The 23940-nt window shown below is 36.5% G+C and overlaps 1 long non-coding RNA gene across 2 annotated transcripts; it reads left to right on the forward strand.

The window, feature by feature from the left end:
• The first annotated feature begins 15394 nt into the window (after positions 1-15394).
• LOC144291126 (uncharacterized) lies at positions 15395-22112 on the forward strand. 2 transcript variants are annotated; one of them, XR_013358488.1, is made up of 3 exons: positions 15395-15578; positions 20163-20253; positions 21965-22112. It is a non-coding gene; the product is annotated as an uncharacterized LOC144291126 (long non-coding RNA). The 2 variants fall into 2 exon arrangements; XR_013358489.1 differs by lacking the exon at positions 21965-22112 and adding an exon at positions 20428-20912.
• Positions 22113-23940: the final 1828 nt, after the last annotated feature.

Here is a 23940-nt window from a genome sequence, read left to right on the forward strand (position 1 = left end):
AAATTGAGCTTGCATTTCTGAGAGCACAGGGATATTTGCATGCTTGGATTTTTATAAATGGGAAAATGAACTCAAAGCACTTGGCCTACAGATAATGTATCACTTTATATTTGAAGGACAAAAAATACAAGAGAGAGTCAAGGGAATCTGAATTTTTTTCCTTCTTTTTCTCATTTCTTCCTGATAGGGGGCAGGGAGATGGTGATAAGTTCAGCTTAAGTATAAAATAAAATGTAATAAATGCAATACAAAGATAAAAGATAAAATAATGTGGAGAGTCAAAATGCATGTATCTAAATATATGTTCTTAAGGAAGAACAATAACTCATGGTTACAGGTAAAAAAATTCAGTTCACTTGATGATTTATTTATTAATGTATTAAACAAAGACACATTTAAGATCCTTTGAAACTGGTTTGTATCCAGATGAATTCTAGTATAAATTTGTATAGAAGATGCTTTGTTTATATGACTGAATTTATGAAAAATCGGGGAAACACCAGAATAATGATTTTAAGCTGTTCTTAGGGAAAATTTTTTAAAAAATTGGAACACCTCCAATAATATTCAAGCATTGAAAAACTTGAGACTCTTTCCACTAAAAATCTTGTAGTGTTACAATTTCCTGGAAGTGGACGTAATTAAAACACATATTTTTAAAAAAGACAATTTACACTCTTTGCTTGCAAATCCTCCCATACATTTAGACGTTAATTGAGTTGATTTCTTCTGCATTAGATCTTATTGTCACTAAGTCTTCTATCTATGATCACTGTTTGAGATTTTATTCATGTTCAATTGAATCTAAGTAATGAAAAGTTAATAAAATCTATCATCAATATAATGAAAATTATAACTTTGCTATAGAGGTAAATAATTAAGCACTCATGAAACACTGAATCATAATTCAGTGGAGTTTATGAGCAGTATAAATTCATAAAATTCAAACAAATGAAATATCAATAAATGTGAGCTATTGCAACTTGGGGGAATACACCCTGAAATTTAACTTGGCCACCTACTTTCAAGTGTTGTGGAAACTTACATTTCTCCATGGGGTCCTGACCCTGTAAAGCTTTCAGGAAGGTGTTGCAGTCTATGCTTTCTTCTAGCAGGTGCATCAGAGAGAGAGAGAGAGAGAGAGAGAGTGGGTCATTATTTGTTAATTCTCTGCTCTCTACCTCACCCACAAGAAGAGTTTATCTTCCTCCTGGTGGCAAAAGTAATTCTGAGAACAGAGAAGTCCACATTTTACTCTATTGGAGGTGTTATTATTTTTTACTGAAATTTAAAAATAGTAATACAATAATCTCTTGAGATTTCTCTTCTTTTAAGATTTATTTATTTATTTATTTGAGACAACATAAGTAGGAGGAGGGGAAGAGGGAGAGAATCTCAAGCAGACTCTCTGCTGAGCAGGGAGCCAGATGTGAGGCTCAATCTCCCTATCTGAGATCAGGATCTGAGCCCAAACCAAGAGTCTGTCCCTCAACTGACTGAGCTACCCAGGTGCCACCTCTAAAGATTTCTAACATACCCATATTTGGAATGAAATAACTACGTGTTTTCAATCTCAACCATGTGGTTTCAGTTTGACTGTTAGAACAAAGAGTGATAGGACAATAGTTATTTTATATTACCTTTTCCTCTGAGTATTCTTTTAACTTTACTATAAAAAGATAACAATAAATGTTTTAGCCATTACTATTAAATGTTTAACAGCTAAGCATATAACTTTAGATTCCTTTATCTGCTCTGATAGGCATATGCCAACAGAAAGGATGAGACTATGCAAAACAGACAGTGCATTTAAAAGTTGTTTCTGTCTTCAAGGGCCTTTGCTTCTCTTTCATGCTTGATATGTTGAGGAAAAGAGATGATGGAATTCAGAAGGCAATGAGGAGAGTCTATGCCACTTCATTAAGAATAGTTGCAATAAAACTCCATTATTCCTCAGGTGAGATTTTTGAATAGACACAATAAGATCATATTTTGTTAAAAACAATGCTGGTTAGAATATTTACATGCAAAAAAAATTTAAAAAAAGAATATTTACATGCAAGCATATTTTTTTGAGTAGTGGAGAGGATGAGTTTCAAATGTGCAACATTATGGAAAGTGTGAAACAGAACACAAAGGTGAAACACTGAAGATTTATTAAACTTGTGGTCATATGAAATTGCAAAAGTACAACAGATATAGAAATCATCTTTTATGTTGTATGTTAGGCTCATTAAAGCTAAACAGATGTGACACATCCATATTGCTAGGGTAAACTACCAGTGTAAAGTCAATGCTGCATAGGCAGTACATATGGAAGGTAATCGTTAAGCTGACTGAAAAATGGATACCACATTGATGAAAGTGATATTATAGCTATACCATAGACTTTATGATTGACATCAACAAGATGTTTGAGGCAACATTTTAATTCTTATTTGGATCAAATTATTATTTCACTCCTCGTTTAAAAAAATCACTAGTTTTGGGCAGCCTCATTGGCTCAGCGGTTTAGCACTGCCTTCAGCCCAGGGCCTGATCCTGGAGACCCAGGATCGAATCCCACGTTGGGCTCCCTGCATGTACACTGCTTCTCCCTCTCCTGTGTCTCTGCCTCTGTCTCTCTCTCTCTCTATCTCTGTCTCTCATGAATAAATAAATAAAATCTTTAAAAAAATTGCTAGTTTTTATGTTCTTAATTATTAAACCTTCTAGGATTTATATTAATGTGGGAAAAATTTGAAAAGAGTCAAGTCTATGAGCTGGAATCATAAGAGTTGTATGATATGAAAGGACACAGCAGGAAACGGGATGACATGACACATCTATTTTTTATCTCTTTTGTTTTGCAGATTACTCAAGACAACTACTTACTCCACCATCAATTGATGTCTTCCAGCTTAATCTTTATCAGTAGATGAGATGATACTTTGTCTTCCATCTTCTTCTTCTTTTTTTTTTTTTTTTTTAAGACTTCGGTTTAGGGGCACCAGAGTGGCTCAGTCAGTGAAGAGTCCAGCTGTTGATTTTGGCTCAGGTCACAATCTCAAGGTCATTGGTTCCATGCTTAGTGGAGAGTCTGCTCTGCTTGAGATTCTCTTCCTCCCTCTCCCTCTGCCCCTTCCCCTCGCCCCACTCACTCTCTTGAACGAATAAATAGTTTTTAAGAAGATATTAATTTTAAAAATCTGGGCAAAGAAAAGAAGTGTTGCTTATTAGGATACCTTAGAGATTCCAATTCTCTTTCTCAACATACTGGTTTTGATACCTACCAGTATTCATCAACTTACATAGATAAATATGTGCTTACAAACACATATTTTTCATGGATTAAAATAATGACTCCAGAGCTTAAAAGTCTGTGTGTTTCAGATCATTTCTTATTTAGAAAAGGACTGAATGCTACACTTTTTACTAATCAAAATAGGATCAAAATATAATTTAATCCCAGAGCCGAAATTAATGACAGGAGTATACTGCAATTATTTTACTGTTTTGCCCAGTTTAATCCAATGTACTACTATGGCATATTAAACTACCAAATTTTTTTTGGAAACATTTTTTCATTGTTAATATTTTCTCAATTTGGGCTTATTTTTAAAAAGCTTATCTATTTGGTTTGTTAAATCTTGAAATTCCTATTTTGGGATGATTGTGGATACTAAAATTATAAGTTATTATCTTTATTTTTTAAAAAAGTTGTTGTCTGCCTGTTGCAATTTTGACTAGTATTTAATCTAATTGTTAAAAGGAAATATATTTATGTAGCTGTGTGCTTAGCTTTCAGGCTGCCTGTTTGCATTATTTCCTTGGTGTCTCTCATTAATAGCTCCCAGAATAACTTTATAAGCAGAATGCAAAAAAAAAAAAAAAAAAAAAAAAAGATCAAATACAACTTCCAGCTGTAATTCTCTCCTCATGCTCCATCTTGGGAAGAGAAATGTTATTATTTCGATTTGTTGAGGCTACCCTACTCTTAGCCCTTGCTCTAGGGTGCTTTATTTAGCTTATTAACATCAGTTCAGACTTGTTGGGTATTGATTTTTGAGGCAACTTTAACTCCAGCATCAGTGTCCAACAGAACCATGTCCAAATGTAAGAGCAGTTTGAAATAAGCTTTAAAATGTCATTGAAACCTCTAGGGTAGTATCCAGAGGTGACAGACCGTTACTCCCCTATATCGTTACTTGAAAAAATTAGTAGGACCTTCCCTAAACAGTGAGTAAACTGCTTGGACAATTACCTACAGTTGAGTGTCCTATATAAACTGCTGCAGCAAAGGATTTAATAAAAAGTGATCCAAAACTGGAGACACATGTTCAATACCCGAGGCTATCCCAATTCGTAATATGATCCTTGGTAGTTATTTAAATTCTTTCAGGTTACATTGGTTATTTCATTTAAAAAAGAAAAATGAAGTGAGCTATATATAATAGCTGCCATTTACTGAGTATTAGATCTAGATTTCTCTACTTTATTTATATCCATTATACCATTTAATCATTTAATAATTGTATGAGAGATGTATTAGTATTATTCCATTTTACATTTGAAGGAAGCAAACCTTAAAGAAGCTAAAATATTCTCATGGGCCTGTGCCTAGTAAATGGTAGACACAAATTCACGTCCGTCTCTCTTCAAAGTCTGTGCTATAGGGATAAAGCGCTAGTTCATGTTAACATTCTATGATTGTTGGTTATTTGGGTGGCGTGTGTTGTCTTTGGGAAGCAATAAACTGTTTTGGCACACAGATGACGTAGAATCTTTTGCAGTATTTATATACTTTAAAACAAAAAGAGTAATGTACATGATATATATATAATTGTGTATTATTATATGTATATTTAATGTTTTTAAAATAGGCTATAAGCTGGATGATTCTTCATCTATACCCTTTTCGATTGGAAGCTTATTGTAGTCATATTTCCAGAATAAATATAGAGCAGGACTTAGTATATTACAGTGCCTGAATACAATTTGGGGCTAATTGAAAAAGGCAAGGAAATCATCCCTGATTAAATTTGCAAATGGCTGTCTGGAGAACCATTATAATTTATGAGGATTTGTTGCTCAGAGAGTAAATAATACCAGTGACAGCATTTCCTCAGAGAACAGAAGATCAAATCTGTTGCAAAGTAAGTGCCAATACTTCCTCTCAAAAACACAGTGGAAGAGACAGAGGTAATAAATGATGCTCCATTTACTGCAGTGCTTATGACCCTCCTGGCTGCTTAAGAGCAGAGGGACAGCATTTAACTCTTTCAGTGTGCTTGAACCACATATTCCTGCTGCATCCAGCAGCCTCAAATTCTCAAGGCATAACTGAATGAGATAAGTTGTCTAGAAAAGTGAACCCCCTAAAATCACACCTACTATTTCTGGCATAAGAGAAATGTTTAGTAGTTTCATCTAAAAATCTTTTTATTTATCTCATAATGATAGTGATGATAAAAAATCTCCATGGTATTGCAGCAATACCATATTTGTGTCATTTAGAAAAATGACAGGCACTCTGCAATTAGCATTTGTGAGTTTCTGACAATGCAAATTGCATGATGAAATTTAGAATTGTGGTCCTGTATTTCAGAGCTAACCCCAAAAATCCAAGGTGCCGATTCTAGCAGATTTAATTCCACCTTTAGCTCTCCTGCAGGATATAAATTGAAAGCTAGGCAACTTGTCATTCAAATGAGTTATTAAAAATTGAGACCCTGGATCTCACCACTTTAGAATCTGGTGGTGTCAGCACATATTAAGAACAATTTATGAAACGTGGAGACTTATTGGTCAAATGTTAGCCATATATACTGAGGTTGCCATTTTAATTAATACATGTCTCTTTTTTAATAGGCATTTATTATCTGAAATAAATTATTCTTCTGTTCGACCAGCAATACCTGGCCCTTATTGATATCTTATTACATAGCCTTAATAATCGTTTGACATTTAGCATTTCTCAGCTAACAATGAAATGCAATGATTCATATCTTTTGGATGGATGATGAAATCCTAGATGGAAGTCATTATGTTCTACATTCATTTTATTAATTGATTAATTAATCCGACACAAAGTTAGAATGTAGTAGGATTAGTAAATACCAAAAGATTGATGAGCCAAAGTTTACACTCCATAGGTACAGCAGTATATGTTTGTTAGTTGTTATAATTTTTTTTTGTGATTTGACATAAAATGAAATGATATATGTGAAACATGGAATACAGTATCTAGAATAAAATAGATGATATCATTTATATGGTTTCCTTTTATTCCTATCTTTCATTTCATTAGTTCTCATAAAAGCCTGCGTATGGAGACATGCACACACAATTTTCTCTCCCGACAAGATGTTTGTTTTCATGTAGGCACGCTAGATACACCAAGATAGTGTCATTAGAGGTAGTAATACAACAAAACTTGTGTCTGCTAAATTCTATCCATGATAGCCAACTCCGAAAACCATATAAACAGGCTAAGAAAGTAAGAAAGAAGAATAATCTCTTTGCACGGTGTGGGGAAAAGAGCATTATAATCAATTCCTTTCTTGAGGGATAATATAACACAAGTCCAGCTTCAGGACAGGGAAAAAAAAAAAGCGTGCTGGCTTCTAATTTTGCATTTTACAACAATTTGTCCAAATTTTGTTTGGTTGATTGCACTGAATTGTCTTGTTTTTGAAAAACAGCAACAGCTTAAAAGGAAGCTCTCTGCAGGAGAAAAAAAAATATATGCTTCAGGGAAGAAGGGCAGAAAAAGGAGAGGAGGCATTATTAATACGGCTAGTTATATGATTATTCTCTTTACAATTTGTTTTTTTTTTTTTTTTTTTTTTTAGAGCCCAGTGGCAGCTTCTTGAACTCACTTTGTGGGCCACAACACTTAATAGATTACCAAGTCATCAGAGCAGTCTCCATTACACAAAATTAGGATACACCTGCTACAAGGAAACAAGGCAATAAACACACAGACCCGTCCACAGAGGTCAGCCATTCTCGAGAATTAATTCCCCTTCGTCATATGTGTGTGTGCAATAATTCAGAGTAAATGATAATATATTACACCCCGAGTCCTCAGAAAATAAAAGCCTAGTTGGTGCTTGACTTACACGGAGCAAAACAAGCTTACAGCGCATGGGTCTGTGTTGTTTGGCAAGTAGTCAATAAAACTGTACCTTATGACTTTCTCTCCTAAAGGTTCTAATCAAAACAATTTATTTCAGCCGTGTAAACCCTGCTTTTCAGACTGTAGCTATTGTCAGCATGTGCCGAGGCATCAGCAGCAGCTCCTGCGATTTTTGGATTGAGAGTCTCAGAGCTCCCCCATCTGTCTCAGGAATGGTTGGATTTCCAACTCGATCAATACAGCATGTCAAATCTTGTGCAAGGATTTCCTACCCCCCCACCCCCTTCAACCTTTATACTAGCAGTTTCCCTGCACCCAAGCTTGCCCAGTGTAAAAGCAATATCTGAGGATATTATGCAAAGTATCTGGAGCTGCTAGAGCTCAGAGAACATTAGCTACCAGGACCCTAATGGCTGGAGGCCCAGCATTCAGACATTACAGCCCATCCGCAATCTTAAAGGTCAGTCATGAGAGGAGACGATCTTTTCAGGCTGGATGTTAACTTGCTTGCCTCTGTAAGGAGGTGGGTGAAGAGGAGAAAGAGCTCTGTAAACAAAGCTCCCGTTTGGGCTTTGGTGTGAGAGTAATCGGGCTGCTCAGGCTGGTTCTTTGAATGTGTTTCTCTCTCATCAGCAGTGGGAGAGAAGAATTGAATGTGATGTGTTTGTCTTAGTAAAAGGTATAACTAGATCCTGCAGGGAGACAAAGTGTTTTGCTTTGTTTCTGCTCCAGTTCTCTACTGAGAAATAAAACTGAGAGGATTCAATTCTTTGCCTTGCGATGGACCCGCAGCTGCCATGACTCACTGCTCTGAGCCACCGAGAGCCGATCGCTGTGTATCACTGCCCCTTAGTGGTTGGCCAACAGCAAACCTTTTTCACACCTACAAACATCGCAGGTTTTAGGTCAGTAGAGCCTGCAGGCCTTCCTCTCTGTTTCCTAGGCCTTCCTCTCTGTTTCTCAGCGCAGGCGACAGACACTGAAGATGCATGTCCACCCCCTTCCTAAGATGCTGTTGTGCTTCTCCTGGTCGGTGGAATTGCAGAGGAAAGGGGGGGCACTCTGGGGTCAGACACATCTGGAATTAGATTTCCCTGCCATAAGAACTTAGGCAGGCTGCTTAACCCCTTTCTCTCTCCAACCTGGAATTAGCTACCCCCTACCTAAACCCATGTTGTGGAATGGACTTAGGGGATGCAGGAGAACCACCAGCGGAGTCACTGACCTGGGGCTAGGCCGCTGTGATGATAACATTGCTAAAGCGTGTGCCCCACCGTCTTGTAAGACCCAGAGCACGTCAGCATGTCACGGACACATACCTGGGGGCCCTGTGGAGTGACAAATGGAGCCTGCCTAGATGGGTCACCCCAGGAACATTAGAACCCAATGGTTCCTGATTTCAGTCCAAATGGTACATCGCTTTAGTTGTTGTGGTTTGTGGTTGGATTATGGTTAGGTGAAGGGGGATTTTAGTCAATTCCCCACATACTTATTGGTAGCCTCCTGCTCTGTGCAGTCGTGTGCAAAGGATAAATAAGTGAGTATCAGTGGTTTCAAGGAGCAACTTCTAAACAGTAGAAGAGAAAGAGATATACACCTACCTGTATAAAAATTAGATTCTGCTAAACTAAGCATGTATATAAGTGCTCTGAGATTGTAGGGGGAAAGTCGTCAGCAGCCTCAGGGTAGGTGTCCCCCAGAGGTTATATTTGTAGGAGTACATATTTGACATAGTAATTTTAACGTTGGATAAACAAGAGGAAAACATTCAAGGGAGGGAAAATAGCAAGGATAAATATTTTACAAAAAAAAAAAAAAGAGAGAGAGAGAGAGAGAGGGCAGCCCTGGTGGTGCAGCAGTTTAGCGCCACCTGCAGCCCAGGGCCTGATCCTGGAGACCCAGGATCAAGTTCCACGTCGGGCTCCCTGAATGAAGCCTGCTTCTCCCTTTGCCTGGGTCTCTGCCTCTCTCTGTGTGTGTCTCTCATGAATAAATAAATAAAATATTAAAAGAGAGAGAATTGAAAGAATAATTTAAAAATCAAATCATGTCAAAAGTATAGCCATGTGTTAGGAATAACAAACATTAAAGGGGAACAGGGTAGATTCTGAAGACCTTTGAACGCTCTGTACAACTTTTACGTACTATATACTACAAGTCACAAGGAGTCATGAGGGAATTTTCTTTATTTTGGTTGAAGAAGACAATATTTAAAATGGATTTCCTCCATCGGTAAAGCATCTGCCTTCGGCTCAGGTCGTGCTCTCAGGGTCCCGGGATCAAGCCCTACATTAGGCTCCCTGGTCTGCGAGGAGTCTTCTTCCTTTCTTTCACCCTGTTGCTCCCCCAACTCATTCACACATGCATGGGTTAAAGTAAAGTAAAACCTTTGGGTAAAGTAAAACCTTTGGCTATCTTATGAAGATGTAAAAAGTATAAAGCAACATTGAGAAATGAGTGATAATTCCCAAAGAACTATAGGATGATATGTCAGCTAAACCTACAAATATACCCAAATATCTGTCTATTTTTATTAATGTTGTTAGTACTACTCAGGTCCAAGACATTATCATTTCTCCCTTGGACTACCTCACTGTCTGGAATCATTAAAACATAAGCCAGCCAGCTGAACTTCCAGTTTAAAACTCTCTTTTGGGGATGCGTAGGTGGCTCAGCAGTTGAATGTCTGCCTTTGGCCCAGGGCGTGATCCTGGAGTCCCGGGATCGAGTCCCATGTCGGGCTCCTTGCATGGAGCCTGCTTCTCCCTCTGCCTGTGTCTCTGCCTCTCGCTCTCTCTCTCTCTGTGTGTCTTCCATGAATAAATAAATAAAATATTTTTAAACAATTTTAAAAATAATAAAACTCTCTTTTGATTCCCAACAGCATTAAAAATAAAATACAATACAGGTTTATGTCTCATAAGGTCTTTGTAACACCTTTATAACATCTGCAAACTCATTGTGTCTCCAGGCTTCTATGCTATCACTCTGCTTTGCCACACAGGTTTCCTTGTTCTTCTAACAACTCACTTCTTTCTACCACAGGGCCATTGCTCTCTCTTACCTTTTCTGGAACACTGATCTCCTATATATTTGAATATATACTTCATCAAGTTTTTTATTTAAAGACTTCTGTAGGGAGCCTGGTCCTGACCATATACTCTAAGGTGGCTCCCTTCCCCACTCTATCATCTCTATGCATCATCACATCGTGCCGTTTTATTTCGCTCTTGGCACCTGTTGCAATAATAAATTACTGCCATTTTTCCCTATTTGCTTTTATATTCTGTTCTACTAGTAAGAGCAGTCTGTTTTATTAACCTTTGCATCCCCAGCATAGCCACACACTGTAGGCAGGTGTGTATGGTAAACTTGTACTGAACGAATGAGTGCATGAAGAAGTGAATGAATGACTCATCAAAGCTTAGGTCAGATGAGAAGAAAAATGAAATAGAAAGCCACTGAGATGCTAAAGCCAACAGAGAGAATAAGAAAAGGGGAGATAACTGACTAAGGAAGGCATGAGTGTCACGCATACCGACGATGTAAGGCAGGAAAAATGGAAATACAGTCAGTGTCCAAATGTCCATATTTACAGTCAAGTGTCAGTTAAATTCAATATGCCAGGGGATGAGTAGGACTGCTTGGGATTTATCCACCTCCCTATAACTGCAAAGGCTCCAGAGAAACAGCCAGAGGAAGTGTGAGAAGTGACATAAGCAGTCCACACGTGTACTCTTAGGTGGCTGGGGGAAGAGGCAAGGCGAGCTCGAGTAGCATAGCAGTGGCATCTGGAAGGTCAATTCAGCACCGCAGTGTCTCCCCACAGGTCCTACAGCAGAGTTCTGGCAAATGTAAGAGCTAGGAATTATCTTATAAGAAACCCTGCCATTAGGATATATGGTCCTAATTTTAACATGCTGGGTTTTGTCATCGGGATTCTGCTCCTTAATGCAGAAAGGAGAGAGGTTAGGCAATGAGATGAAACCCAGAGTCCTAGGGGGGAGAAAAAAAGGATATTGTACATGTTGCTACTATGAGAATTTGGTCAAGAGGGTAAATCTGACTCCAGTAAAGTCAGAATGGGGAAACAAAGCCAGAGTTGGACCAATAGGTAACTGATGTGTTCAGATTGTTGTTTATGTGTTTCTCTAAACCACAAAACCTAGAATCACGTGGCTTGGGTAGAAAGGTAGCAAATCCTTGCAATCTAGTCCAATTTGTTCTTTTTTTTTTTTTAAATCATTCCTGTGGCAAATGATATTTTCTGTAAATGACTAAAAGAAGATCCTATTAATAGTGGCAAACTTCCGTACAGACACTCTCTCTTATTTGGCTGAGAAACCTGTAGGAAGAACTGCTAGCTGGGAAAATGGGTCTGTGTGGCCCAGAATGCTAATATAAATGCTGATCTACTGAATCTGTGAGAACCACACAGAATGAATAGTAACACGGGGTATTGCAGGTTTTATGCAGGAAAAAAAAAATGCCTGTGATTAGAGATAAGTTCATGGGGAATAAAAGAATGTGGAGACTTAGTACAGGAAAATAGATTAAGGTTGAGAAAAACTAAGATAAAAAGAGATTTGGCAAGAGGCTGAAATGCTCTAAATCCATGCAAATAACCGACAAGGGGGAAAGTGAATATGTTGGAAAGGATAAAACAATGCGTTTTAGAGCAAGACAAAGATCAGCTGCAGGGACAAAACATGAGAAAACTGCCCATATCCTGATTTTTAAGTTATCTAAGAGTACAAATTGACTTAAACTTGTTCTCTATAATAACCAGGGAAATAATATTAATTGAGCAAGCAAGGAAAGCCAGAGTGACCTTGGTTAGCAATGTTACACAAAAGAATGGAAGGATTTCTGGTTTGAAAAAAAAATAAAAGGAATTCATTATAAATCTTGAACGGAGCATATAGGAGGAGTTTTTTATTTGATGCACTTTTAAGTTTGCATAAGATAAGCACCGATTTTGCCAATGGATTTTTGGAAGGTGGCATTAGAGACCAACATCAATTCCTTGTGGGACACACTTCAGAGAAACAGAGTGACAAACCTCAATGCTGAGAAGCACGATGCCATCTCCAGCACCTCTACTCCTGACTCATCACAAACTCTGCATCTTGCCTCCCAAGTGATTCAACAAGGCAGTTATTAATCTGGAGTTTCTGTGGGATGTGCTTTGGATATGGGGAGGTTGAAGATTTATGAATAACTTAAAACCATAAACAGACTGAAGAAGAACAGGATCTGCTGCTGCCATCATTTTTTTTCTTTTTTTTTTTAAGATTTTGTTTATTTAAGAGAGGGGAAAACACTAACAGGGGGAGCAGCTGAGGGAAAGGGAGAAGCAGGCTCACCTGCAGGGCTCGATCCCAGCCCCCTGAAATCCTGGCCTGAGCCGAAGGCAGATGCTTAACCGACTGAGGCACCCAGGTGCCCCAAGTCATCATTTTTTTCAAAGTAATCCTCAACTTATAAGTTTCAGAAGCACTGATTCATTATGAAATTATGATATAAAAGCTTAATCTAATGTTTTTAAATCAGAACATTTATAGATTATATACATAGTATAACATACAGAGATCATATATATGTGTGGGGGTATAATGCGCATATATATAGTTATAAATAATCTATATGTTATATCTGTAAGCATTAGTTTGTTTTTATATTATCATTTGGTCACTACTCATATATTATAATAACTTGTGGAATTGAGAATAATTTGTGCATTATTTTGGTAATTATATACATGATGCAATAAAGGGTCACCAATAAAGTTACTCAGTAGATAACTATTTCCAAAAGCATATTGAAATACCTGTGTTTTCTTTCCTCTCTCAAACATCCCTAAATATAGATAATGGCTATGCCTAATACAGCCAGCTTAACTCTTTTGCTCAAATTATAATTCAGTTAATGTCTTCATTAATTAAGGTTAACACAGTTCTATCATTCATTCAATCATCATTTGAAGATTTTAAGATTAAATTATTAAATGTTTTATGAATATTTTATGTTCCTACTTGGCTAGATGTTCTTTTTCTTGGGATGGCCAGAAATATTTTTGTCTGGAAAAACCTTGCCTCTGTAAGGGCATAAATCCCAGGCAGAAAAATGAAGGTCTTGATTCAGCTGTCTGTAAAACCATATAGCTTATTAAACTAAACTGCTATTGTGTTTCTGTGGCATGATAATTAATCATGGAACAAGGCTAAAAACCTAGAATAGAGAAGTTTCTGCTCTTAGTGTAGTCAAAATGGGTGATGTGGCAGAACATCGATTAAAAATTTGAAGCAATGATATCCATTATTTCTTTTATCAATTATGTAAAGGATGGGTAGTAAGTTTAAGCAACTACAACATAAATATATTTGTTCAGAAAATATATCTTGGAATTCGGAAATCTAGAACAAATATTTTAGGATTGTATCCCTGCCTGTTTCAGTTACAAAATAAATATTTTCATGTCCTTCACGTTGCAGAGAAAACTTAGGATTTTATAAGGGGTCTACTGCATGTAAGCTGAAAAGATTCAACTAATTTTCTGTTTCCCAAATATGAATTTGGACAGACCTCTGCAGACTCTATAGATAAACATTTTCCCTATAAAGCATATCTGTTTTTTTTTTTTTAACTCTAAATTTTCTCTTAGGTACATGTCTCAATACAATGGTACTCAGACAATGCTTAAATAGGAATATTTATATTTGCTTCACCAATATGTATTACCTCTAAAACTGCATTTTTATAAAAATTATTGGAAACTCTTGATTTACATTTTAAGTATAATTGGTAGAATGTTATACTTACATATAGAAATTTTGAAAAACCTGTGGATTTCCAACAGTTGTAAAGTGTTTTGCAAGTTATAAACATTCTATCAAATTACACCAGGTTTCTCTACCATATTGTTCTCACCTGAGCATGATTTTACTGCAATTTTATATTTGGTCTTTATTTTGTCTATTACAGTACAATAAATGGCAAAACAGTGGAGAAAATATTGAAGAAAACTGTACAAAAGTAAGCAAGGCAGATGGGAAAAGTAATTGTCAGGGAGAACATGGCCCTGCATACGACAACTTGTTAATAACTGTATTAATATTTTGGAGACCAAGTAAAAATCTTTTAAAGGAATTTCCATTTTTACCAGACAGTGTAATACTCTTTTTAAGTGTTGTAAAAAATGTATTTACCTTATTGGATATTGTTTGAGCACTTTAGATATGCATGTCATACTTTATAATGTTTCTCATTTAACTAATGGATCCTTCTTAGGATTTTAGCGCAGAAAATCTTTTGGTAAAAAATTACGTGGGTAATGACTGATTTTGGTCCTTCCAACCCTGAATTGTCAAATAGCTTCATGGATGCTTTTCTTTGGACTCTAGCATCATTTTTCCTGAAGCAGATTTTAATCTCTTCCAGATTGCTCTTGTTGCTCCATGACCGGAAACAATACATCTTAGCAAGACAGCAATGCTTTCTCTCATTTTATAGCTGCATGTAGTACTATATAGTAAAGGGAGATTGGACAGTGTAGGGAGGAAGGTCTCTGAGCATGGAAGTTAGTTTAACACCATAGTCTCCTCTAATATTGACCTGGAGCTCATGCAGTGGCTTATTTTACCTTTGAGAGTTTGTAAATTTGGGTAATTAATTTTGTAGATTTCCCAGTCCTAGAGAAATTGTGTCATATGGAAAGCAAGAATAGGTATTCTTGACCACGCTCAGGTAAAATCTAAGAAATATATACATAAACTGTTCATAAGAAGTGAACAATTTCAAGTAAAATAATGTTTAAAAATATGATAAAATAAGTGGTAGAATTGATTAACTGTAAAATTACTAATTAATAATAAAATTAATCATTAAATAGTAACAGTGAATTTATAAAAAATCCATATGCCAGATTTGAAAAGAAGCCTTTACTTTAGATGTCAAACAAATACAGAAATATATTTAATATTATTGGCATTCCCTATTGTAAGGAAATTTTTATAGATGTCTGTACTTTTCAAAGTATATGTCTTTGGCATGCATGGTGAGGAAAGAATATTCTATTTCTTGATCATGCAAATAATGACATTATCTTCTTAACATCTTCTCAATATTGGGTCAAAATCAAGCTAATAAAGAAAAAAATGCATAAAATCTTTAAAAATTGTGAAAAATATGACATCATTTTGTAATATGGATAATAATGAGTGATATTCTAGAACTCCCATCCCATGTTATTCTATACACTTGATTCTCTTTCCCTTCCTTCCTGCCTTTTTTCCTTCCATCCTTCCTTCCCTCTCTTTATCTCTCTCTCTCTCTCTCTCTCTCTCTCTTTCAATTGTAACTCTGTGATCTGGAAACAGAGATCCTTATCCTTAGCACTGAAGGTAAGTTTCTGTCTCTTCCTCTGCAGCATTATGGCTATAGAAACAATGCCCTTTTTGTAAGTATTCAAATAAAATTTGCTTCAGTATTTAAATTGCCATTACTTTTGGTAAATTAGCATTTATAAATGTTTTAAGGTTCTTCGTGAGGAGCATTTTCATCCAAGTAAGAAGAGACTAAGCTTTAATATTCACTCTGTTTGGCTGGCAATTTCTAAAAAAATAAAAACAAACAAACACCTCCTACTGGAAAATGTTTCAGGGTGCTCAGTGAATGATCTATTATACTAAATAGGTTAGCACATCTTACGGCACTCAAAGAAGTTTGTTAGCCAGGAATGTTAATTTCATTTTTTCACATTTATAATTTTCCTCTGTTTTCCTTAAGTACTTGGACTTCTATCAGTGGTTCTCAGAATTATTCAATTGGCCTAGCAGCTGAAAGTCACAGTGCTATTTGTAGAACACCATTAAAATACTGAAATAATGAATATAAGACATTTTAAATTCCACATACACAAATTTGTGGCATACCCGATATCATTGATATACATATAAGATCAATAAGATACAAGAGTCAATGTTCTAAGACAATCTATTTGGTAGAAAAACATAGCACTTAAAAAAATGTCTCCATTAAGTATTTTTTTTTTCTACAAATTGGGGAAAGACTCATTATTCAATTACAGCAGCAGAACACCTTGATCCTGCTAATGGAACATGCTCTGTATGATAATTATTTAAAAACCATCTTTCTACATTAACAGACTTTGTAAAAAGACCAGGAAGTAAAGAACATTACAGGACTATAATCAACGCGAAAATTAGCTGGGTATTTAAATGTATAAAATTCATGGCACATTGCACAATTTATGATCTAAACAGGATGTTTTAAGCAAATAAAGTAATTCCTTTAAAACTGCTTTGTAATATTAATAAAGTCTTCATATTGAGACATTTTTGGGCAATAACTTACATGAAATATTGATATGATAAGTGATGGTCAAATAATTTTGGCTTATTTTTTTGTAAAAAGAAAAACCTAACAAATTTGCATGGATTCATTAAATAACTGAAATACATTTATTATAGAAATATCTTTTTTATAACAGTGCAAAAAATACAAAGGAGATATATTCATACCAAATGCTATTTTGTGAATTGATTAGTGGCATGAGGCATTCTCAGATCATCAGGGAGTAATAGAAGAATGTCCTGGCAAAAATCCACAGCCTTCTAGAAAAGGCTGGTAAATTTAGAAGCATTTATTTAAAGTTGAGTTTTTCTTTATTAGCAATCTGTATCAGGCTTAACTTCTTAAAGCGGTAATCAAATGATTAAGAAATGCATTTCTTTCTCATATAGGTAGTAGATAGATTCAATATACACACAAAAACATGAGAAGGCTAGGATATATATTTACTACATCAATATTGATATATCAATTATACATGTATATAAATATATATGCTACATATGTACATATGTTATTTACTACATATGTCTTCTTTATTACATAATATTCTTTATTACTAAGAACTGGTTGATTTAAAAGTAACTACTGTAACTGAAATATTAAAAAGGCAGAATTAGTTAATTTGTCTGAAAAAAAACTGAAAGTGAATAATTTAAGTTTGCAAATGATGAAGTTGAAACTTAAAGAAGATTGACATATTCAAAATATGCGTATGAAAAGAAAACTAGGTCCCCCGTCTCTGCCTCCCAATGTTTCTTCTAATTTCCCAGATTGTAAACAACATGAGTTACGTGTTAAACTTCTGTATTGAATATTGCCTTTTTCTTCTGCTCTTGCCATGTAAAGACTATCAATGGAAAATTTGTCTACAACTCTATTGTTCAGAAAATTAGGACTAGAATTTTAATGAGTCATTTATTCACTTGTAGAGAGTTATTATACACATATAGGATTCTATAATTTTGGAATAGACATATCTCAAAAAAAAAAGATGGGCAAATGGCCAATAAGGACATGAAAAGATGTTTATCATAATTAATCATTTTAGAGAAATGCAAACCAAAACCACATTAAGATACCACCTCACACCTCTAACGATGGCTTTTATCAAAAGAAAATAAAACGAAATAAAAAATAAAAACAAACAATCAACGAGAAAATAGCAAGTTTTGTTCTGGATGTGGAGAAATTGGATCCCTTATATACCATTGGTGGGAATACAAAATGGTACAGCTGTTGTGGGAAACAGTATGGTAGTTTCTCAAAAGATTAAATAGAGAACTACTGTATAACCCAGCAATTTCACTTCTGGGTATATAGCCAAAAGGATTGAAAGCAAGGTCTCAAAGAGATACTTGCATATCCATATTATAGCAGCATTCATTATTCACAGTAGCTAAAATGCAGAAACAACCCATCAACAAGTGAATGGATAAGTAAAAAGAAAGGGAATTCTGACACATGCTACAAGACAGATGAACTTTGAGATATTATGCTCAGTGAAATAAGCCAGTCACAAAAAAAGACAAAAAACAAACAAACAAACAAACAAACAAAAAACAGATACTGTACAAGTCCCCTTATATGAGTATTCAGTGTAGTCAAAATCATGGAGACAAAAGTAGAATGGTGGTCACCAGGAGCTAGGGGGAGGTAAGCAAGGGGAGTTATTGCTTAATGGGTATAGGGTTTCAGTTTTACAAGATGAAAGAGTTATAGGGATGGATGCTGATGATGGCTGTATAACATGAATGTATTAAATACTACCAAACTATACACTTAAAATGGTTAAGATGGTAAATTTTATTTATTTTCATTTTACCATAATAAAAAATCTGGGGAAAAAAATCATACGATGCCTACTAAAGGGCAAGAAATCAAATAAGATATGGTCTCTTCCCACAAAGAGCCTATATCTTATTAGTGGGAAAAGTGCGGGTACAGAGATAATTCGAATACACCAGTCTAAGATGTGGGAGTTCAGTCTGGTGACTCTTCATTCTATCACACTATCACTTAAGCATGAGGAATGGGTGGTGATTGAGACCTCTGACAAGTGGCTGCCTGTGTCCAGCTACAATGGACACTGACATGCATCTGCCCTTTACAGCCACAGTCTACCCAGATCTTTGTTCAGAATGAGTGTGGGTTCAGATCGCAAGATAATTTTACCAGAAGAAAATACAAACTATTCAAAATCTTCTCACAATTTTGTTCAATAAGAAAACATTTCCCAAATACCTTGTTCTCAATGTTCTCTTTAGAAAAACCTGGCATTCTTTAAAAAATATTTTATTTAATTATTTATTCATGAGGGACACAGAGAGAAAGGCAGAGACATAGGGAGAAGCAAGCTCCCAGCAGGGAGCCCGATGTAGGACTCGATCCCAGGACCCCGGTATCACAACCTGAGCCCAAGGCAGACGTTCAACCACTGAGCCGCCCAGGTGCTCCTTCCTTTCCTTACCATACTTTTTGGAAGTAAATCACCATGCACAGCTTACACTTAAAAAGTGGAGAATTATGTTTCATCTCTTTGAAGGTAGAACACCTATATATGTTTTTACAAAAATTATTCTGCATGGGAGATGTTTCCTTCCTCTTTATTTATCCATTCAATTATTCCTATATTAATATAGGCTCATGGATATTTATTTTTACTTTGAGTTATAGTCTAATTAGTTTGGTAGCTCTATCAGTGTAGCAAACTGAGCTGTAAGCTAGCTAGTTTGCCAAGGAAAACAGAAGGGGAAAAACAGCTAAGAAGAGCCCACTTGGAGTCTGGACAAATCTCAAAGAATGTTCTCAAAATGATCTCCCAAAAGGGGGAAGAACCCAAATATCCACTAACTGAGAAATAGAAAATAAAGTGTATATTCTCAAAACCGCATGTTATTTTGCAATAAAAAGAAGCAAAGTAACTATAACATGGATGAACTTTCAAAACATTATGTTAAGCGAAAGAAGCAAGTCACAAAATAGGGAATATTATGTGCTTCCATGTACATGAAATATCGAGGATAGCCAAATGTATAGACAGAAAGTATTTTTTGTGGATGCGTAGGGATGGAGGTGTTAGGGTTGAGGGGAAGTGGGAGTGGTGACTGCTGTTAAGTACAGGATTTCCTTTGGAGGCGATGAAACATATTCTAAAATTAATGTGGTAGCTATTGCACAATTCTGTGAATATACTAAACATCATTGAATTATATGCTTGAAGGTAGTGAAGTGCATGGTATGTGAATAATATCTCAATAAAGCTGATATGTAAATATTATTTATGTCTACATAGTTGGTGTTTCTCCCTTACCACTGGGATGGCTAGAGAAATGGGCTCTGAAAACATTCAGGAAGAGGAAATGGCCAGGCTATGGGAATCAAGCTGAAATGAATTCATAAATTTGAGGCTCTTAATGCCTGGCTACAACAATCTTCCTCTGCCACTACCAGGTGCCCTTGGATATCATATACCAGGACTTCTGTCATTGGCACCACGATCCAAAGAGATTCTCCACTTTCCTTGTTTACATCATTAGCTCCCATTTCAAACCACTGAGTGACTCGTCTTGATTGTTGAAGCTTACATTACACACCTGCCCAAGCAGAATGTATAAACACAAAGCCTTTCACTCTCTTATATTATAAGTCAGCTTTTGGTCTTTAACAGGTGGGAGTTCATCAAGCATAGGAAAAGGATTCAGATGATGATAGGATAGAGATGACAAGTACACACTAATAAACGAAAATAAATATACCACGTAAGTATATGCTACATTTATGTAAATGGAAATATACGCTACACATGATGATAACTAACACACCATGTACAGTATAAGACACTGTTCTAAGAGCTTTAAGTATTTTAGCTCACTTATTCTTTGTATCAGCTATGTGTGATGTAGATACTTATATTATCACCCCCTGTTTTCCAGTGAAGAGATTGAGGCCCAGAGAGATAACGTGGAATTTCTATGATCACTTAGCTGGTGGCTGGTGGCTACGATCTGAAAACACATTGTCTCTGGAGACCATGCTGGAACCACTGCTATGTTGAACTCCCTCCCTGTGAATAACAAAAGCCTTTTGATTCAACTCAGCTTTCCTAGATGAATCATGGTCCATATTTAGAAATACGTGTCTTCTTCTCATCATACTCATGGAAAAACAGCCAGATTATATAACATTCCATTATTTTACTCCTCTAGGGGCTGGGGAGGGAGCAGAAAGCAAAGGGAATGCAATAGAACTCCTTCTCTTAACAAATTTGCAATATAAGTGCATTCCTGCTAGATGAGTATCCAAAATAACTAAAATGAAACAAGGTCTTTTCTTTTCGAGAAATAGAAACATTGCCTTCCAAAATATGTGTCATGCAGAAAAATACGATATTAAAAATAAACATAAGCCTTTGATTCAAGCTTGGGTTTTAAAAATTTGAACCTTTACCCACCTACTCCTCTCCCTGGTCCTCCAACACAATGCCTGAAGCACGTCTGAGGGAACCCGCAGCTCCCAAAATTTCAGTTTGAAAATCCTAGATTATGATAAATTCAGAGAGAAATATAAAAATAAAGATTTATAGGGCTATCTAAGAAGAGAGATACCACTGAGTTAAGGGAAGTGCAAAAGCAATCTTTAAACAGGATGGCATTTGAGATAAGCTTTGACAGATGCAGATGGGTAGTGGTGATGAATTAGAGAAAACATTGTTATGACCACAGACTTGCAAGCGGTGTTCAGGACCACGGAATCCTCTAGTTTTGTAGGAACATAGATTATATATACTAGTGCACTAGGAAACAAATTTGGTCAGATAAATTAACTCAATGTTATGGACCATGAGTTGTCAATATAAGGCTTTTATATTAAGCTGAAAAGTAACAGGAAATCATTAAGTTTGTCAATTAGAGAATGATATGACTTTGCTTTGTTTTGTTTTCACAAGAAGGGTTCAAGAGGTTTATAAGACAGCCCATGGCAAGATACAAAACAACGACCGTAACAATCATATTTCATCATCCAGGTGCCCCTTGGCACAATGACACAATCCTGCAGGACATCCTTGGGCTCACATTTCCTCAAGGGCTTAGAAATGAATCCCCTCAAATTAAAACCCGAATGCAAAGGCATTCCAGAGACCACGGGGAGCAGAGTGCTTAGAAAGTCTGCTCTCTTATTAATGTCAGGAGGGAGTGGGGAGGAAACCCTGCAGGATGATTTGAATTTCCAAACTTAGTAAGAGGGAAATAAATGCGCAGGCAGGGTCTCCTGGGTCTGGGGGAGGGCATGGGGGACAAGAGAAGCAAAACAACTGGGACTGGATGGCAGCTTTCTCTCACCTACTTCTTTTGCTTGCCTTTCTCCCTGAGGAGCAATAGATGACTGGGTCATTGGTCATGTTGAAGTAAGCCAGCAGGTTGGAATCCTTGGTGAAGTTGCCCTCCTAGGACGGCTCCTCTTTCCCTGCAGGCACGCCTGTGGCTTCAGAAACCTTCTCCATGATGGCAGAGGACTGATCTGAGAGCTGGAGGGTGAAGACTGGCACCTGTCCTTTCAGTTTCCATCCTGTCTTACCCTGCGTGTTAGGCCACCTGGATTTTGAAGACAGCAGCCTTGTTTTGGGGTATGAACTCCACCTCTAGCATGAGACTCTTCTTTCTCTTCAATATCTTGGAAGTAGGCACCCCTCCCATGGGAGGCAGAGATTAGCAGTGGGCTTTGGGGCTGGAGCTAAGATCAGTGCCAAAGGTGAAGTGGGCAAAAAAGCTGTTGACACAGTCATTGGGGAGGGCTAGGTACCATAGTAGGAGGGGTTGAGGGAGCCATGGGCACCATGTTGATCTTGAGGGAGTGGATGATGAGCAGCATGGGGGCAATCACTGAGTCAGGGACAGCACCATGAGAGCCACTGGGGTCCAGGGAATGATGGTACTGCAGATACAACTATAGCACGATGGACCAGACGCAGCATGGCACGTGAAAATGAGGCAATGAGAGAGCCAAACTGGGAATGTTGGTGGCTGAAGGTGAAGGTGGTGGCTTCTGGGAGATGTCATTGGGCTTGCTGGGGTCACTGTCCTCTTCAGTATCATGCTGACACTGGCCCTTAGATGGGCTCCTAGAAGATGATATTGGACTGGCTAGCCTCCTACATCTCAGTCATGCTGCCTGAGTGACCAATATCAGATATTGCTGAGAGTGGTGTGAACTATTTTATGTTGTAGAATTTTTTTTTAAGATTTTATTTATTTATTCATGAAAGACACAGAGAGAGAGGCAGAGACACAGGCAGAGGGAGAAGCAGGCTCCTCGCAGGAGCCCAATGTGAGACTTGATCCCAGGACACCAGGATCATGACCTGAGCCAAAGGCAGACACTCAACCACTGAGGCACCCAGGTATCTGGTATTATTGTTTTATACTGTTATTTGTAAGACATTATTATTTACTGACTTTTGTTTATTGAGTTTAGGATGCTTTCAAATAATGATCAAAAGCAGAAATAGAGACTGGCTCTAAGACTGTCTCAGCATACTGCAAATGAAATTTATTTAATGGGAAAGAAAGGAAAAAATAAATATTTTTTAGATGGATGAATGGATCAAAAACTTCATGAAAGAAATAAATGCATGATATAGTACAGAGGCAGAATCTATATAATTAGATCAGTTTTCCCACCACTGGGGAAAAATTAAATGTTGATATCAAGAATTTATCAGAAATGTTGAAGATATGTAGGGTAACGCTCATATAATTAACAGAAAGCAAGAAGATGGAAAAGGCAGTGGCAGTTTTGAGGTGGAAATAATTGTTTATTCCACCTGGATAAAGGTTCCATTGGGTCAAATTTGAGGTGATGTCAAATAGTTGAAATTTCAAATCTAACCTTAAAGAGAGTTTTTTTTTTTGGCGGAGATTATAAAATTTGATAAGATACATAGAGAATACAAATTAAACCATAAGAATAGATAAAAAATAAAGCCAGACAAAATTAAACAGAGAGAAAGTTTTGAAGACAGGGCCATTTGGAACAAATATTTCTCGGTTGGGAATGACAGTGTGAGAAAGACCACTGCAATAAAGATAGAAGACAAGGCTTATGTTTGTTATGAACCTAAAAGCCAGAGAATGAGAATTTTAAAAATTGATTTGCCAGTTGGAAAAAAAATGAAGTATTTCAGAAATTAAGGGTTTTATGCAATGAATGATCAGTTTTGCTAAATAAAGAACATCATTTGGGCTGTTTGAAAAGTTTTGTCTAAGACCATTGCAATGTCATTTGGGATAACAGAAGAATTCCTACTGAGTTTATTCCATATGAAATAAGCCTGAAGGTTTTCAACTATTCTTCAGTTTTGAACAAGATTAACATTTTTAGTAAGATATGCTTATATAAATGTGCAGCTTTCTGAAAATATTCAAGAGCAGTATTGTGTTATTTCATTT

Source organism: Canis aureus, chromosome 2, assembly GCF_053574225.1.
Source record: "Canis aureus isolate CA01 chromosome 2, VMU_Caureus_v.1.0, whole genome shotgun sequence".
Classification (NCBI taxonomy): Eukaryota; Metazoa; Chordata; class Mammalia; order Carnivora; family Canidae; genus Canis; species Canis aureus.